At 37.0% G+C, this 18,946-nt stretch overlaps 1 protein-coding gene across 2 annotated transcripts in view; it reads right to left on the minus strand.

The window, feature by feature from the left end:
• Positions 1 to 10,783, minus strand: part of nlgn3a (neuroligin 3a) — a 157,487-nt gene extending 146,704 nt beyond the window's left edge. Inside the window, exon 1 of one of the 2 annotated variants that reach the window (XM_083560273.1) lies at positions 10,058 to 10,783. The gene's annotated coding sequence lies outside the window, so the exon portion shown is untranslated. The remainder of the gene's footprint in view (positions 1 to 10,057) is intronic. The other variant, XM_083560274.1, reaches the window with a different exon arrangement.
• Between the last annotated feature and the right edge of the window lie 8,163 nt (positions 10,784 to 18,946).

The following is an 18,946-nucleotide window of genomic DNA, read 5'->3' on the forward strand; positions in this document are numbered from 1 at the left end:
ACACAGGTGTACCGACCCAAAAGCGCTGTCCAAAACAATTTTAGTATGAATGCATGTACCGTTACACCCTGAATGCGTGTACCGTTATTTAGAACTTGCATTAACACGGTTTTCAGTTCACCTTGTATGTTTGGTTTTTTTGCTCCATTTTGTGTAAGAGATACTGTATCAGCACACCTAACAATTTTTCTATATATGCATGATTTCATGCGTTTACACTGCTGTATAATTGTGTTGAATTATTGGTGATTGTAGATGAAATATAATTTTTTTTATAGTATCACATAGGATCACGTATTATTATTATAATTATTATTACTATGCATATGATCTAGTCTGGGAAACTTTATTAAAAGGGGGTATTACAGCCAAAGAAAAAACAACTATTGCTTCTTGACAACCGTATTTTTTTTTTTTACAGGTTAATGGACTAGCCTTTAAAATACCTACCACAGAGCAATTGTTTCTTCACACGGTGTTGCATTTCTATTCCTTACTATAATGAGAATTTTAATACAACAAACATTCGCTAGAATTGGATTCAGTTATCTGAAATAAAGTTTCCGACTGGAACTATTTGGCCAATCCATTGTGTTTGTTTCCCAAACCTTAAAATGATTCCAATGTAAAAAAAAAATAAATATTGCAAATCGTCTTGAATTATATTCAACACACTTTACAAAGCTAAGACACAAATGTTGGTGGTCCACCTGTCAAAATAAATCGTGTTTTGACATTTTAGTAGCTGTATCTCGCATTGGACCCAAAGCCCTCTTTCGGAGCAGATTTTTTGTTTGCCTCATTTATCATTCTATATCCTTTGACAGAGATGACAGGCTTATGGGCCTTCTTCCCTTACATCTCCTGATGCATGCTAATTTGTCTGGGCTTTTTAAAAGCTTTCATTTCATTTTTGCTGTATCAGCGCTCGCAGTTGCCGCTCGCTGCCATTGTGTGGGCCGATTAAGACTCCCCAAGAATTTGGGATCATTTGCATTTTAAGTGGCTGCAACTTAAGAGTCAAATTCAGGGCTAATTATCCCCTGCTTTGCACTTCATATGCATGTGCATATAACTAAGAGATCATTCAGAAAGAAGCATTTCAATTTTTTGTACATACGTATATACCTTTACTGCACCAACATAGTGAAAGGTGTGTGCGCTATAGAGGCTACAATCATATAAATACTAAAAAGATTTCAAGATTTTATTCCCTTTCTTTAATTGCTTGTTTTGTAAAATCTTCTAACTTACTAAATATGTCTAAAGATCATAAATGATTTTTTTCCCTGTGCACACATGAATATTATATATTTTTGTTAAGTCTAGTCTTAACCCTACTGACCTTTTCCATTGACAGTTAGTCTCTAGAGTCTTGTAGTCGCCAATGTTCAACAGCAATGTTCAGCTGGAATACTGCAGGCAACTTCTTGCTCCACCTGTCTACTTTGTGTGTGTGTGTGTGTGTGTGTGTGTGTGTGTGTGTGTGTGTGTGTGTGTGCACGCATGCAGGTCTCAGAGAGTACTTATGATATTCATTAGTGAGTTACAATGAGTGCAAATGGATTAATGTGAAAGTGGTCTTTACTTAGAAATATGGAGAAAGCACTGAAAAGGTATAATTAGGTGTTCATGTCTAGCAAAAAAGCACCAAAGTTCTGCCTGACTTTTAATTTTGCTTATTCTGATAGCATGGGAAAAAAAACAAGGTATCACGCTGTACCACTGCTTGTCAGCTTTATAGACATTGGAGAATGAATGTGGTGTACCTCTAATTAATGTGAAAGTGCCATAAGACCCATTGGAATAGCAGTTGCTGGTTCACTGCATTGACCTCTTGGTTAGATTCTGATTAGTATTAAAGCTAGGTTAAGCCAGTTTCTGCAGAGCTGGCTGTTGATCATGGTGTGTCAGATATTTGTGCTTTACTACAGAGGCAAACATGTCTGTGTAACTCAAATGGCCTTGAGGTGTGAGAAGGTGTGTTCAATGAATGCCTGTCAAGAGGATCAATAAACGTAAACAGAAAGACTGAGCGATTTAATGCTGTGTGATTTGTGTAGATGTATTGAATTTGAACCATGGTCTTTCTGAATACAGTGGTCCCTCAGAACTCGCGTGGTTATGTGTACATTCTAAGAGTTCCAAAAATCCGAAAGTTTTGGATCCCACGCAGCCTCTATGGTACCTTAGTGAATTCATCTAGACATTATGTCACTTTATTACAATAATGTATTTTAAAAATGTTATCAAATTTGTTAGTGAAAACATATTTTTAAATGTTATTTCTAACGCTCCTGAACATTCGGTGCCGGTGCGGATTCCCGCGGATTTTAAGATAATCCGCTACTTGCTGTCAGTTAGGGTCCAAATGAAAACCCGCAGATTTTCCGAGCCGCGAGCTCCGAACCACGAATTATCAGGGTTTGACTGTACTCCATTCTCATTGGCTGAAATGCGTGCACTCAAATTGTCATATAAATGGTCAGTTTATGCAAAGTTCTGAAATAATGTGCTGCCTTACAAATGACTGTAAACCACAGCAGCATAAAGCCACAGTTGCATACAGTGAGACTGCTAGTGTAAACATTCACTAATTAATGAGCTTCATTTTTGTCATTATAATAGGGCAATTTTTTCATAAATCGTCTGATGCACAAGATGTATTTCATGAACTAGAGAAAAAGAAAAAAAATAGTAGATATTACAATAAAATGGCACAAGGTGTTAAAGGCAACAGCTTAATTGATAGTAGATGCCTCACATGCATACACAATTCCCACATGCACAAACTCTCTCTCTTCAACTAAATATTGATTAAAATAGTTTTTGTGTTATCAGTATGTTTTACTGATAACAGAGATAAAAATGGTAAATTCTAACAAATGACCATGATGTGAGCAGGACAGTCCATGGCTAGGTGTACATTACACTATTTTAATACATGATGCAGAGGCAAAGAACAACCTGAAGCAACGCTGTGGATTATCCCTTGCATAACCTTGAATGCATATTGTCTGTCAGGGAAACTGGAAGAACGTTCAAAACCACGCCACTTATGAGTTATATAGTAATTTTACCATAATTGCCATGTGAGGCGTATCCATTTTTGAAACTTTTTCGACCCTTTCATATAATACTAACCTTTTAAACCATGCATGAAAACTAATTAAAAAGCCACTTTAAGATGCTATGATGTGAGATCTTCTTAGTAAACTGGAACAAAATTCAGAAGGCACATGCATATATTTAATCACCAATGACTTGCTTCTTGAAAGACTTGCTGCTTGAAGGACCTCTATATATGTAGGCAACCAGACCAGAAGCTTGGGCACAAAAAGTACCCAAAGCTATCCATATCCTGTGTGTGTGTGTGTGTGTGTGTGTGTGTGTGTGTGTGTGTGTGTGTGTGTGTGTGTGTGTGTGTGTGTGTGTGTGTGTTCGTGTGTGTGTGTGTGTGTGATTTTCCAGAATGAGCCAAAAAAAAAAAAAAAATAATACAATCAAATAATTTTGAAATAAAACCATGTGACTATGGTGCAGTGCTCATAGACTTTACACAAATATAACAATACTTCAATGCTTAATGAAAAAAAAAAAGAAGTGCACTTTTATATAATGGCTGCCCATGTTCCCAAACACAGCCAACTGTGCCAATGCTTTAATCTTGGCTAAAAATACAGAGCAAACATTAGCAGATGACACTGAAAAAGAGAACACACAAGGCAGGCGTGCATTTTCTGGGGCTGAATTGCAAATGTCTCTCGACATTATTCTTGTGAGCACTAGGAAGGATGTTTTTCTCCATTATGCTGTGGTGCAAACAAAGTAAATAAGAGTCCATGTAAGATTCGGTTAGAAAATGGTGGATTCCCGTTGTAATTTAAAAGAAAGCTATGATAATAATAATAATAATAATAATAATAATAATAATAATAATAATAATAATAATAATTTATAAATAATTTAAAATTAAGAAATAAATCAACATTCATAAAAATGTATCACTTAAACATTTGCTAGAAAAGAAAGTGTGATATAAGGTATAAAATGCAATTGTTTTTAAAATTATTTTATAATATATAAAACAATGTTTTATTATACATGAACAATACGGTATCTCAAAAAAGTGAGTACATCCCTCATATTTTAACAACCATTTTTGTATATCTTCTCAAGGGACAATACTACAGAAATGAAATGTATATATTTAGAGCAGTCAATGTGCAGCTTGTATAGTAGTACAGATTTACTGTCCTCTGAAAATAACTCAACATACAGCCATTATTGTCAAAATAGTTTGCAATAAATTAAGTACACCCTATGTCAAAACTGTGTCCAAAGTGTCAATATTTAGTGTGAGCACCATTGTTATCTAGCACTGCCTTAATTCTCCTGGGCATGAAACTCACCAGAACTGCACTTGTTGTTGCTGGGATCCTCTTACATAATGACATCACGGAGATGCTGGATGTTAGACACATTGCGCTCAATAGGGTTCAGTTCTGGAGACATACTTGGCCACTCCATCACCTTTCCCTTTAGCTTTCTCAGCAAGGCAGTTGTCATCTTGACAGTGTGTTTGGGGTCGTTATTATGTTGGAAAACTGCTGTTCGGCCTAGTTTCTGAAGGGAGGTACATGTTAAAATCCATGTTTCCTTCGATGAACCACAGCTCCCCAGTACCAGAAGCAGTCATGCAGCCCCAGGCCACAATGCTACCACCACCATGCTTGACTGTAGGCATGACACAATTTTCTTGGTACTCCTCACCGGGGGTTCGGCACACATGCTGATCACCATCTAAATCAAACAAGTTTATCTCATCAGACCACAGGGCATGGTTCCATAATTCATGCTTTTGAACAGGGTGTCTTCAGCAAACTGTTTGCGGGCTTTCTTGTGAGACAGCTTCAGAAGAGGCTTCCTTCTGGGAGGACGGCCATGCAAACCGACTTGTTGCAGTGTGCAACGTATGGTCTGAGCATTGACAAGAGGACCTCCCGCCTCTGCAAACCCTAAAGCATGGCTGGCAGCACTCATATGTCTGGTTTTTCAGGAAAACCTGAGTATGACCCTGGCCACTGTACTGTGACTCAGTTTTAATGTGTAACCGATCTTCTTATAGCGTAGGCCATCTTTGTGGAGAGCAAGAATTCAAATTTTCAAATACTCAGAGTTTTCTTCTTTTCTGCCATGAGGTACCATGTTGAACATCCAGTGGTCAGTATGAGAGAATTGTACTCAAAGCAGGAAATTTTACCTTCTCTAATACAATATATACACATTTGTATGGTCCTGTCATGCAGACAAAATCATGAATCATGATGAATAGGATATGTGGCTTTGCAGGGTTCAGTGACATACAGCTGTTATAATTTAGGGTGTACTCACTTTTGTTGCCAGCTATTTTGACAATAATGGCTGTATGTTGAGTCATTTTTAGAGAAGAGTAAATCTGTCCTGCTACACAAGCTGCACACTGAATACTTTAAAATATATCCAAGTTTCATTTCTTTAGTATTGCCCATTGAGAAGATACACTAAAATCTTTTTTTTTTTTTTTTTTTTTTATGTGAGGGGTGTATTTACTTTTGTGAGATAATGTATATGTTAATTGAAATTGAGTGCAAGGTGTTGTGAATTGTACAAAGGTATTTATGATTGTCAAGGAAGAGTGCAGAGCACTTTGAGACTGCGAGCACCGAGCAGTGAGGCATGCATGCTTTGGATAAACACTTTGGTGCAATTCACGGCACCATACAACATTTTTATACAACCCCGTTCAAGCAAGCCGTTTTCACATTCTCTATTGAAGACAAAGTTTAAACGCAGTTTTAAACTCAACATAAAACTCAACACCACAAGTTCTCGCGAATCAGAAAACTCGTGCTCAAAATCATTCAGAAACAAAAAGAATATATAACCAACTTGTCAGCTTATTCATGTTCATATTATGTATGCTTTTAATATCCTTAAACGACACTTAAAACAGGAAAAATGTATCGATGAATGAGTTTGACAGTGACATTTGACACTGCAGTGACCTTGACTGTTCTCTGCTGGTTGCAATGAGAATGCCATATGAATTGTACAATCATTCAGTTTCTGAGAATCTTTCTTGAAAGACAGATGCAAGGAAGGAAGAACAAATGCACTGATGACCTGAAAACAAACCACCACCTCCACCTTCAACAACTCCCATACTGTATATCTACAATCTTAAAGGCATGCCTGTTCCGACTTGTTCACTTTTAAAGACTTGAAGAGCTGTATTTTTGTGTACAAGCTGAACTGTAGCAAAAGACCCACGCAGGACAAGGTAGAGCATATAAGTGAATAAAAACTAGTGGATTAGATGTTATGATCAAAAAAGAACATGTTGGAATAAATATTCAGTAAAAAAAAAGGGTTTTTTTTCGCAATACAGTTGGGAGCCTTTCCAAGTTAATGCTGGGTTGCTCTATCGATGCCAAAAATGTCTCAAATGCCTGTTGCCTCAAATGCACAGGAGTGAAAGACGTCAGAAATATTTCAATGTATTTCTTTTTCAACTAAGATGTTTTAGTTCTTTCGACCTCAGTCACCACATAGTGCAATATACACGAGCAAGAATTTTACTGCACACTTACTGCCAGGCTTATTTTATTCGCTCTTTATAAGTGACTCTACACATTTAGTCAAAGATGTTTTATGCATTTCTGTAAGGTTCACTGTGGAAATTGTGAGGGCATGTCGTGCCATTAGCAAACACTCATTTGTTGTAATAACAGAGTCAGGGGCGATAATGGGCAGCAAGAATTAGGTCTCTCTGCAATTAACATGTGTTTACAAACGAATCTTAAAGGCTTCTTGATGGGACTGAGCTACATGCAGCTGAGCAGCCATTCAGTGTCTTTAATGATTCTGCACATTCAGAGTTCGGGGATATGAAGGCACCAAAAACAACCACGACAGCTATAAATAACCAATATACAATGAGAGTTGAATTGATGTGACATGATAAAGCTTTTCCAAAGCCATAGTACACACACAGAAAAACAGCCCAATCATAAATCTTGGATAAGACAGGTATGTAGCCAGACCATCATTTTGCTCTGAACCATCTAGCACATCTAAGGCAGGAAATGAACCTTTATTTATGAAAATTATTATGCTTTATAGACTTAATACGCTTAGTTGAACAGGGCCAATCACATATAAAACAAAAGTGACACTATGTTCAGGTTCATTTGTACTTGAAACTGAAGTAAATGTGCTTGAAATGATCAAATACTGTAAGTGTTTTGGCAGTCACACGTGTCCCAGGCAGCCACATGACCTCCGTCTCTTAAATGCGTTTGCATTTATTTATGAATTAAGACTATAATTATCTCAGGCATGATAATTCACAGCCATGACATCCACTAACTTTTAATCAAAGTACAAACTATCCCCCTGAAATACAACAGAAACGCAATCATTTTCTTCCCAAAAGAACAAGAACCAGTCAGCATGTAAATCTGGAATCTGACACCACACACACCTATCTCACATGATCTCTGTGAACTTCTGCACTCCCTTTCTGTCAGGCAAATCTTTTGTGTTCATTATTCTAAAATATACTGTTATGGTCAACGTTAGATTTCAGATGCTACCATGTATTTATTCGCAAATGTCATTCAAAAACTTCATCTGAAAATGCATTGTGAATGAATGAACGACAAAAAGGGTGGAAATTGCGGCCTGAGAAAGATTTAATAACGTGGTGAAAGTGATTAAATATGTGTAACAGCTGATTTGTAGAAAGATTTTAACAAAAACACACTATATTTAAATTGACACTGCAGAATTACTGCAAAATATATTTTCTCTATTGCCACTGCTATCAAGCAGTTCCTGTTATAGTTGATAGTATTACTACACTCTCACCTACTTTCCCTAAACCTGGCATGGTGCAAATTTTCCTTTACAGCTCTCAATGACTCAAACATTTATTAAAATTCCAGAACTTACAACCACACATGATAGCTCAAACCAAATGTATAACTGTACTTCCAGCAGATCAGAATTGGCAGTTTAGTCGAAGGAGTGTTAACTAGCATCGGTGCGCTAAGTTCAAATTCTCCATCATTACCCTGTTAAATAAAATAGACCCTGTTGTTAAAATAGAACTTTTCGTCATAAGAATGTCTACCAGTAGTTTGCAATATTTTGCTTCAAATGATATATTATAAATAACATATTACATTATGCATATATTATAGACAAACTGTGATTGTGAGTCATTTCTAAGTGAGGACTGCATGGATTTAAATTAACTGGAGCCTGAAAAAAATGGCAAGGCAGTGAGGCCCGAATACAAATAGAGACATACACTGAGAGGGGAAATTGAAAAGCAAGACCGTGCATAATCCTTCACAAGACACCAAATGCCCGAGCATAAATATATACTAGTTTTAAAAAGTGCAATATGGTTGGTGTAAAAAGCATCTTTATGGGAAACAACTTGATTAACCCAAATGGAATAATGGGCACAAGATTCATACAGATATGAAATAGTACGAACTGCATGGCATGATTGTGTTACAGGCATGATTATGTTATTCACTTAGCAAGTGCTGTAGTGAGGGGTTAGATGGATATGCAGTAGCACTAAGAATCCCTTTAATGCTTCGGCTTCACAGGCAACAATTGCTTATTCACTATATCTCCATGACAACTCAGAGGCACCCATTATTAGTCTCTCGACTGTGCAGTTCTTTTGCAATTCGGTGCCTTTTGCTAAAATTTTTATTTTTTGTATTTTTTAATTTTTTAATGCGGGCTACGATAACGAACTGTACGCAGGGCAAACCATCCGTGGCACATAAACAAATTATTAGCCTTGTGACTTTCAGAGGTGCTCCATTCACACCGGCTACTTTTGCCTGACCTTGTGAAAATGCATTACAGAACCAGAACAGGTGCCAAGCTTGCTCTGTTTTACTGATCTAGCCTCAACGTGCGAATCACTAACTGTGGCCGAGTTGTATACAATGCATGGCCTTTGCATGATCGGAATAATTTCTTTTTAATTCCAGGACACGAAGCGGTCACAAAAGCCCCCTGAAGGCTAGATTTCATCCAAATCTTTGCATATTGTGTCTGCATCTGTGGATACTAAAGACTGACCTGTGGAGGTCTAGCTGCAGATTTATGCATCTGCATGCAACACACATACAACAACAAAAAAAAGAAAGCAAAAAAATTAAAAAAAATAATCAAATGAAATAAACAAAATAATAATAAACAAATAATAATGATAAGTATTATTTATTTATTTATTTATTTATTTATTTATTTATTTATTTATTTATTAACACTGTACAGTACCTGAAGCAATGGCATTTAAAAAAATAAAGAAATAATACATGCATAAAAAATTTATGGACATCCGTAGGATGTCTTTGCACCATCTGATGAAAAATAAATATTTTATATCTTTTTCCGGATGCTCTGCTGATGCATAAGATCTAATTTGTTGTTGTTGTTGTTGTTCTTTACAAATATGAAACCGAAATAAATCTCATGGTCCTGGGCATGACATCACTGTAAAAGGATATCTGAGCAACATGTAAAGCAACAAAGCCGCACGTGAACAACTGTTGCCCGGTGTGTATGATTGGAGGTGATCAGGGTTAGAGAGATGTGGACAGATGTAGAGATGGAGCCGTGGGTAGTTGTGTTCAGCAGACAGACGCAGTGAGCGCATCTCAACGCTTCGCCTTGTAACTTAAAAGCAATAAATCAGTGATTTCTCTTTTTCTTCACATCAAATTCGGTTTATTAACTGGACGCGCTTGTGAACGCTGTCATCCCTTCATGCTGCATTCAAAATCCGGTGCGTGATGTGACACCGATGAACGCGTGATGTTGATCACTTGATCACTTACGAAAACTCCGTTCACCTCTATTTCTACTTTTCTTCCAAAAAAAAAAAAAACCCGCACCACTTCATATATAGCTGAACTAGGATTTATGTGTATTGCAAAAATAAAAATGAATAAAATAGAAAATAATAGATCCCACGACTCACCTGCTTTGGTGAACTATAATGAAAGCCTCCATTCCTGGATTTTTTTCTTTTTTCCCCCCCAAAAAATAAGACCCGGCTCTATTTCACTACAATCCTACGCAGTAATTTAAGACTCTCCCTTTTCACGACATTCACTCCAATTCATTCGGTCGTTTTTTTTCTGAGGGAAGGAAAGAAACATCCTTCATTTACCCTCCGGACGCATTTTCAGGATTATTTTCCCCGGCTCTCCGCGTTCCGTTTCCTTGCCCGTTCTTGAAGTCTCGCTCTCTCTCTCTCTCTTTCTCTCTCTACCTCTCTCTTTCTCTCTCTCTTTCAGCGCGGTCTTCACGGGAGCGCGCCGCACGCACACGCGCCACGGTCTTCGTCTTATTTTTCTTTCTCGGGAACGCCAACGCAGGCACGAGTTACCAAGGAAACCGTATGCGCGTGCCCGTCGTATGCACGCAAGATACAGGGTGGATGCTAAAGCAGCTTTTTTGAACAAAAAATTATTAAAATAAAATAAAATAAAATAGATGACCATACCAAAGAATAATAACGTACATATTTATGAAAATTTTACTCTCTCTCTCTCTCTCTCTCTCTCTCTCTCTCTCTCTCTCTCTCTCTCTCTCTCTCTCTCTCTCTCTCTCTCTCTGCGTGTGTGTGTGTGTGTGAGCGTGTGTGTGTGTGCACTGCTTTTCCCTAAAAAGCTTTAGTGTGTGTGTGTGTGTGTGTGTGTGTGTGTGTGTGTGTGTGTGTGTGTGTGTGTAAGAAAGAGAAAGGGAGAGAGAGAGAGAGAGAAAGAGAGAGAGAAAGAACGAGAGAGAGAGAGAGAGAGAGAGTGTGTGTGTGCGTGTACACTGCGTTTCTGTAAAAAGCTTTAGTGTGTGTGTGCAAGAGAGAGAGAGAGAGAGAGAGAGAGAGTGTGTGTGCGTGTGTGTGTGTGTGTGTGTGTGTGTGTGTGTGCGCGTGTGCGTGAAAATAGCCTTGATTTCTAATTACTTTTACTTTTCATGGTCTTGTTATTGTGGCTTCTAGAGGTGTAATCATACACTCCAGTCACGATTTTTTTCTCTTCATATTTCTGGCTTTACAACTCGACTCTCAGAATATTTTGAACAAAATTAATACAAAATCTTTTGGGGGACCCAAAACCTTCTTATAATAATCAGAAACCAATACCAACAAAATATTCTACAGTTCCACAATATCATACAAATACACTGACCAGGCATAACATTGACATTATAACATTATAAGTTGGTGAAGTGAAAAGCACTGATTTATTAGGCAGCAAGGGAACATTTCTTTCTCAATGTTGATGTGTTAGAAGCAGGAAAAATGGGCAAGCATAAGTATTTGAGAGAGTTTGACAAGTGTCTAATTGTGATGGCTAGACGACTGGGTCAGAGCATCTCCAAAACTGCAGCTTTTGTGAGGTGTTTCCGGTCTGCAGTGGTCAGGTGTCTATCAAAAGTGGTCTGAGGAAGGAACAGTGGTAAACCGGCGACATGGTCATGGATGGCCAAGGCTCACTGATGCATGTATGAAGCGAAGTCTGGTCCATGTGGTCTGATCCAACAGACAAGCTCAAATTGCTGAAGACGCTAATGCTGTTAATGCTCAACGGGTCAGGACTGTTTTGGCTGCAAAAGGGGGACCAACACAATATTAGGCAGGTGGTCAGAATGTTATGCCTGATCAGTGGCTATGAAGTTATGCCTGGTCGGTGTAAATAAAGTATGAATTCTTCCTAAAATAGATTTTTTGATTAAAAAGCTCCAAAGTCGGCTAAAATGCCTGGCTTTCGCTCTCCCATTCTCGAGTACTGTAGATTGCCGTGGGCATGGGGCAGATGTCGTATGAATCCTAGTGAAGAGCTCTTGCTTGTTCAATTTCTGGAAGTGCACAGGCTCTCCATGAAACAATGTGGCTAGCGTCATGTGACCACCATGCTTCCTATATATTTAAACTACATGTGTTGCCCAGCTTGAGACCTCTGGTGTTTAAACAGTGTAACTGCATGAAATGCGTGGTTACTAAAATGCTGATTCCCTCAATGTGAATCACACATTGCGTCTCTTTGCATCGTTACAATGCATCATACACCCTTAATGGCTTAAATTTACGGTTGCTTTGCAGCTGTGTACATTTTCTGTGTGAATCAATTTGACACAATTTAACACATAAGAATCTTATTAGGGTTCTTAAGTGACTCCAAAAGTTACATCAAGGACAGTGGAATAAGTTTTTTTTTGGTCAAACACCTATGTGAAAAATAAAACAAGTGGAGATGCTGTTATAGGTAACAACACTAACTTGTTATACTAATAAAATAAGAAGGATTTGCAAATTAGTGCTTAATCTGTAAAAGCACAGCGATCCTGCAATATCTACAGTATATAAGCATTTAAGAAACATTACGTGCCCTAGGCAAGTTTTAGTCCCACTTCTCATCTTCTTTTAATGATATTAATGGCTATATTATAGTTATAGATAATAGTTTTTGGTTAGACATTTTTGAAGATGTTCAACAGTCTGAAGTCATTATGTTGGTTATAGTTCTTTGAAACATCATTCATTAAAAGCTTACAAAGAGTAGATTTTTACAAATCGACTTCAAGGCAATAATTTAAACTGGTCAGCGGCAACTTCTCCCAGAAATTGTCTACCACTGCATAATACTGTCTTCAACAAGACGAAAAAATAAATAAATAAAATAAATATATATATATATATATATATATATATATATATATATATATATATATATATATATATATATATATATATATATATATAAAGAAATATACAATTATTCCCTGGACTTTGTACAATTCAATGCTCAATTCTTCTGTACATCATACTGTACCTTCTTAAGGAGAGAGGTTTCTACTTTTACAGACACACAATAAGAAAACCCCAACTCTCATGAGAACCATGGGACCAGGGTTGTGTCATTAAATAATACAATTTATCCATTTTAGTATCAAGTAATGCCATGTTTTTTATATAGTGGAATAAAATATTACCCATTTAAAATGTTCACAAAATGAAAATAGTCAGAAAAAGTACACTAATATTTATTTATTCAGTACAGTACAGTGCAGTACAGTACACATATTTACAGAATAAAAATACTTTGTTATTGTTCAGCACTATTAATTTTTTTAATTATTATTATATTTTTTTTATGAATGAAACAGTCAAATCTTTTTGTTTCCATTACAGATGATCTTCTCCCAGAAATCCTTAGGAGCAATGTTTTCCATCTGGTTTAGCTAAATGCAGGATAGACATCAACAATTGAGTGCATAATGTCTGCTGCCAATGAGAACTCTTAGAATATGTACACTACACCATACTGCCTAAATTTTAATACATTCATGGCTTATAGTTTATACTTTTATATAGGGGCGTTCACTGGGTCATTACACCAATCTTATTCGCAGTACAGTATTTTAGATTAAAGTTCAAAACGAAATAAGTCCAGAGTTTGATGTTTAAAGTGTTAGCTGTAAATGTATGTTGTTGATCTGATGAAAGCTGCAAAGCCCATCCCAAACACAAAGGCCATGTGAGCCAGTAAATCATGACAATGAGTCAGAGCACAGCTGCACGACTTGTACAATGCCCCAATGCTCCAGAATAATACTCCAGGAATGGTGATAGTGTTTTAAAATTTTTAAAATACTACAATAAAAATAGTCTAGTCATATTTTGTAGATATTATTCTAGATTTGGCATTAGTTCATTCATTAATGACATTGGTGGACAGTAAGAAAGTAAATTTTATTTCTTGCTGTACTTAAGAAGCTTTTTGGTGTATCTGTACTTTACTGAAGTATTTCTGTTTGAAAAGACTTTAACGTCACTACATTTCAAAGTCAAATATCTTACTTTTAACTCATACATTTAGGTAAATCAGTTTATTTTAACTCAAGTACACACTTTGTGTACTTCGTCCAGCACTGATTAAGGAGTGTTTCATTAATATACGTTTATTGTTAATAGTTTGTAAATCCTTTGTATCTAGCTAAGTTACTGTGTTGGGTTACTATGCAGAAGCTTTGGGGTTTAAGCCACCTACTGCCAAGCTGCCACTCTTGGGACCCGTAAACAAGGCCTTCAACTCTCTGTGCTTCAGGGTGCTGTATTATGGCTGACCCTGTGCTCTGAACCCAGTTTCCTAACTGGATAAGCAAAGAAATAATTTCACTATACTATATAGTACATGTGACAAGCAAAAAGCATCTTTATATTTATAATCATTGCAGTGATATATAGGAAATAGTTAGATTTTTTATTATTTTTAACGTATTTCTAAAGTGTGTTTGCAATTTTGAGATTCGTGCCTAAAAAGGCACACAACTATCATGAAATGTTTATAAGAAAAGGCAGGAACATATTTTCAGCTACTCTGTTTTAATTGAATTATGTGGCGGGGAATTAAAATGCTAATTGCTCCTGTGGCTCACAAGTAAAAAATGGTTCTTGCCGGAGTCCAACCCTTGTGGCATTCGAGTGGTCAGGAGGAGTCAAGGGCTCTGCTCCCTAGTGAAGCCAAGCACAATGTCTCGACTCTAGTGGTATGGTCCGTTCTGTTCCGAGACTGAACCCATTCGGATCTGAACAGCTGCTGTGCTCTTGGATTGATGCGAAATGTAATTTAATCGTGAAATAAGAAGGCCCGTGTGGGGCTTTGTGTGTAAACATATTCACCCAGGGGAACACAGGACTGGCAATTCTCAGTGTGTGAGACTTTGATTAGCTGAGCGGCTCTTTGAACCTTTTATGTTTCCCAAAAGAATCACTCAAACCTAATTATGCCCTCTTTAAATATACACACTGCCATTGCTTAAGCCAGAGCCAATTATACGTGAGCAATCGGGTCACTTTTTCAAGGGTGTGGAGATAGATTCGTTATTGCTTGTTGGACAAAGATAACAGCTTGTAGTGAACTCCTCCTGTTTTAAATGCCAATAGGAAGCCGCACCAGATGTCGGTCTAGTTTACATGACGGTTACGAAGCATTGGATCCTTGTTGTATAGTCCTGCTCTCTGTGCATGCAAGTATCTCTCAAACAAGTATGCTGTCATTGCCATGTGTAGCATTAATTTAACACTTTTCCTTTGTGCATGTTTTATTTGCCACAGGGCTTGGAAAAAAAAAAAAGAAAGCTCCACCAAAGGCTACGCCAAAGGGATTTCCACGTATTAAATAGGCATGAGCGGCAACAACGGAGTGTGTCATTTCCATACACATCTGAACGTAATGACATTTCACACATCATGTTTCTGGGGGCGGCGCTCATCTTCTACCTAGTGCCACACTCATAAATGGATTCACAGCTTCTCCCATTCTCTGAAAAGAGGAATTAGAGTCGCAGAACCCTGGTGTTTAATACACACTTCTTCTGGATACCCTCTCTCTCTCTCTCTCTCTCTCTCTCTCTCTCTCTCTCTCTCTCTCTCTCTCTCTCTCTCTCTCTCTCTTTTTGTTTCTCCAAGTGTGTTTAATGACAGCTGGGGATTGGGCTCGACCAGGGCCCTTTACAGCGAGAGCTAATTAGCAGGTTTTCTCCTGTCAGTGGTGCTACCAGATGGATTCCCAGAATGCAACCTACCAATGTCAGCGAGCAGGGCTTCACAGGTGGAGCTGCCTCAAAACAATCTGCCTCATACTAGAGGTAGACTCCACCTCTTTTCTTTCTCATACCCGCTAAATGTACATTCTACAGCGCTGCCCTGAATCTTGGTGAATGTCATTAGTCTGTTCATCTGGGTTGCATGTGGAAGGAAAAAAACAATTATGGTGTGTAAAACTAAATCAAATAATGTATGTCCAGGGGTACATTAAATACAGGACAGTGCAGCAGAGCAGAACTTTTTAATTATTTAACTTAACATACAGTCAATTAAAAAAATTTATTTGGCAACCCTAATGTCTTGTTTTGTAGCTTCAGAGTCCGCTTCCTGACTTATCATGCTTTGGTTTTAATGTCAATATTTTAAAGTATTTTTTGCTCACTTAAGCGAGTTTTTGTCAGCTTCAACCAATCCAACCACTTTCTCCTGATGTCTGCCTTTAATAGACTTTTCCTCTCATAGCTCCATTAATAGCTTTTTCAGACTAAAGAGTTTTTACATGAGCTTTCAGGGACCATGTGCAGTATTGTCTTAACTCCCTGTTTCCTTATTACAAAGGTCTTTCGTTTTAGCAATTGATTCTATTTTTGCACTATTGGGTCAGTATAGATGAATTTTATATTACTAAACTTAAAACATGAAACTAAAAAAACATGACTAAAAAAAAATCATAAATTACAGAAAAATGCTTGTATGTCAGTAAAGAAATCAACAAAATATTTTACAGAACTTTTTCAGACAAAAACGTAGGATGAAGGATGTTGGGTTTTGTTTAGTAAAACATTCAAGCCAGTTTATTTAAAAAAAGAAAAGATGACTAATTATTCCTTAAGCAAAATTAACTCCAATTAAACAAATATTGACTATTACTTTTTAATGATTTTACAGTTGTTCTTTATATAGAAATATTTGAGCATTTCTGAAGGCATAATTGCTTTAAAGCCATACTTTAAATGTGTTCAAAAGTTTAGAAAGTACCATACTGTACATGTAGAACATACAAATAAACAAACACCACCAACTAATACTCAGGGCAAAACACAGAGTTGGTATATTGATACATTGGGCTGGTCTGTGGGTGGGGGTCCAGAGGCTGTTGATGAACATCATAAATTCCTATCTATGTAAGCCAGTTGCCTTCAGAAAAAGGTTTAAATTGGTCATAGGTAAATTTTTCAATGAAATGTGCAATGAGATTGTAAATTTACAGGTAAATGAATGACATAAAAACTAAAACCAGAAAAAAAACTTTAATTCATTTAATACCGTATATTAGTTAATGCTAATTCCTGTAGTAGGTGCCAATAATTCTGGAAATGACTTTTATATCTAGTTCTAGAACAGGTTGACCTGTTATTAAATGTATTTATTTTTTATTTACAGTGTACATTACAATGTTATTTTCTTTAATGTAATATAATGAATGAAAATATCATTACTTTAATAGCAAATAGTTTGTCTATTTTCCCTTTGTCTTCGTACCTATGTAAATGGAGGACGCACCATTTGGACAAGAATGAAGCCAGTTTCTTTGTCTCACCTGAAGAAGGCAACAGAAATCAGACTGGCATTCATTCCCACAATGGCTATTGTGAAAGCTGTCCTAGATGAAGGTTACTGCATGTACATAGAATACAGCAGAGGAAGCAGTGACAAATTGAAATTGTAAAGAAAAGTTTCTTGAGTCTGCAGCTGAAAAACAGTAGGATGATGACAAAGCTTTATTGTCTGTGTAGCAGATAAATCAGTATTATCAGCCTGTGCTGTTATCATTGTTTCCGCTGTTATCAGAGAGAGATCACTGTCAAAGAAGCATAGACGGCTAATGCAAATGTGTTATAAAGCAGCCATAGCTGTAGAGAGTCCTCTTGTGCAGTGAAAGTCTTTATGAACTCCTCATGCACTGCTTGCTCGGGTTCAAAGTCCGTATAAAAACCAGATTCAAAATTCCCTTGGTGATTGTGGCAGCAATCTAGGAGATGATTAGCTAGGGAGGTGGGGTGATGGCTCCCATTGTAAAGTGCAGATAAAAGTAAGGTTCAATTCCCCCAAGTCAGCATTAAAATGAGTAAAGCAAAACTTCCTTTTGCTGAACTGGGACTATTCCAGACAGCTTAATAACCCAGCCGCTTCTGTGAGAGAACACATGGGCTAAATAAGACTTATGGTGCAGTGAATGAGTTATAAAACCCAAGAGAAGAACATGGAGAGGTAAGGAAGGCAACTGGATAGCTTTCCTGCTGCAAAAAGACATATTAACCTGTGCAACAACTGTGATTTTTATTAATACATGTAATGTGGGATTCGTGCATTGATTTGTTTAATAAGGATAAAAGTAAGCAACTTGTCTGGTTATGCTTTACTAACTTAAAGAAGAGTAAATGGATGGTGTGAACCTGCAGGATTTCGATGGAAATGTAAACATAGTAGAAGCAGAAAATATCAAAGAAAGATCCCAAATCTCTTATTAATAAAATTGGGCTGTAAGTAGATAAGTAAAAAAAGAGGAATGCTAATATATCAATTTATCATTTCAATTTTTTTCCCCCACATATCCATTCATACACCACCTCTGTTTTATGCATAAAATAATGTAATTAATATAAGCACTCAACACATTAGCAGATGCACTAAACCCACACAAATAACATTCTTTTGACCCCTACACGATTTTAATGGGGGAAGATTTTAATTGAGATTCTTGTTTACTGCTTACTGATGGCTATATGTCAATTGGCTGGATTGACTCGTGTGTGCGAATGAGTTACGTGTTTTCAAATTAGAATGTGTCGTATACGGCCACGACATCGAATATTATGGCAGCTTTCATAATAATTACTGTCAGTGGTCACGTGATTTTCATACCTGTCATAGCAGCACATAATATTTCTATAATTCGGTTATGCATTCTAATCATGCAGCGTTCAAGCGTTCCTGTTTTTGCTTTCTGCACTCCAGTCATGTTTTAATATCATGTTTATGTTTAGGGATTTAAGGAAACAGTTTAGGTTAGGTATTTATATATTAATGCTTCCTCCATTCAGCACCAGGCAAAGGTAAGAAAAATAGATGACAATGATTTATGCAAAGAGAAGTGATTTATAGGCTACGGTGCATGGAAATGCAGCATGACACAAGAAATGCAAGCATGCTGAAGACTGCTAGGTTGTGAAATTTCCCCTGGATGTGTGAATAGCTTGCTGTCTTCAAATAAAAACTGACGACCTACTCAATAATTTTTTAACTAAACTTGCA

Source organism: Silurus aristotelis (genome assembly GCF_946808225.1).
Source record: "Silurus aristotelis genome assembly, chromosome: 14".
In the NCBI taxonomy this organism is placed as follows: domain Eukaryota; kingdom Metazoa; phylum Chordata; class Actinopteri; order Siluriformes; family Siluridae; genus Silurus; species Silurus aristotelis.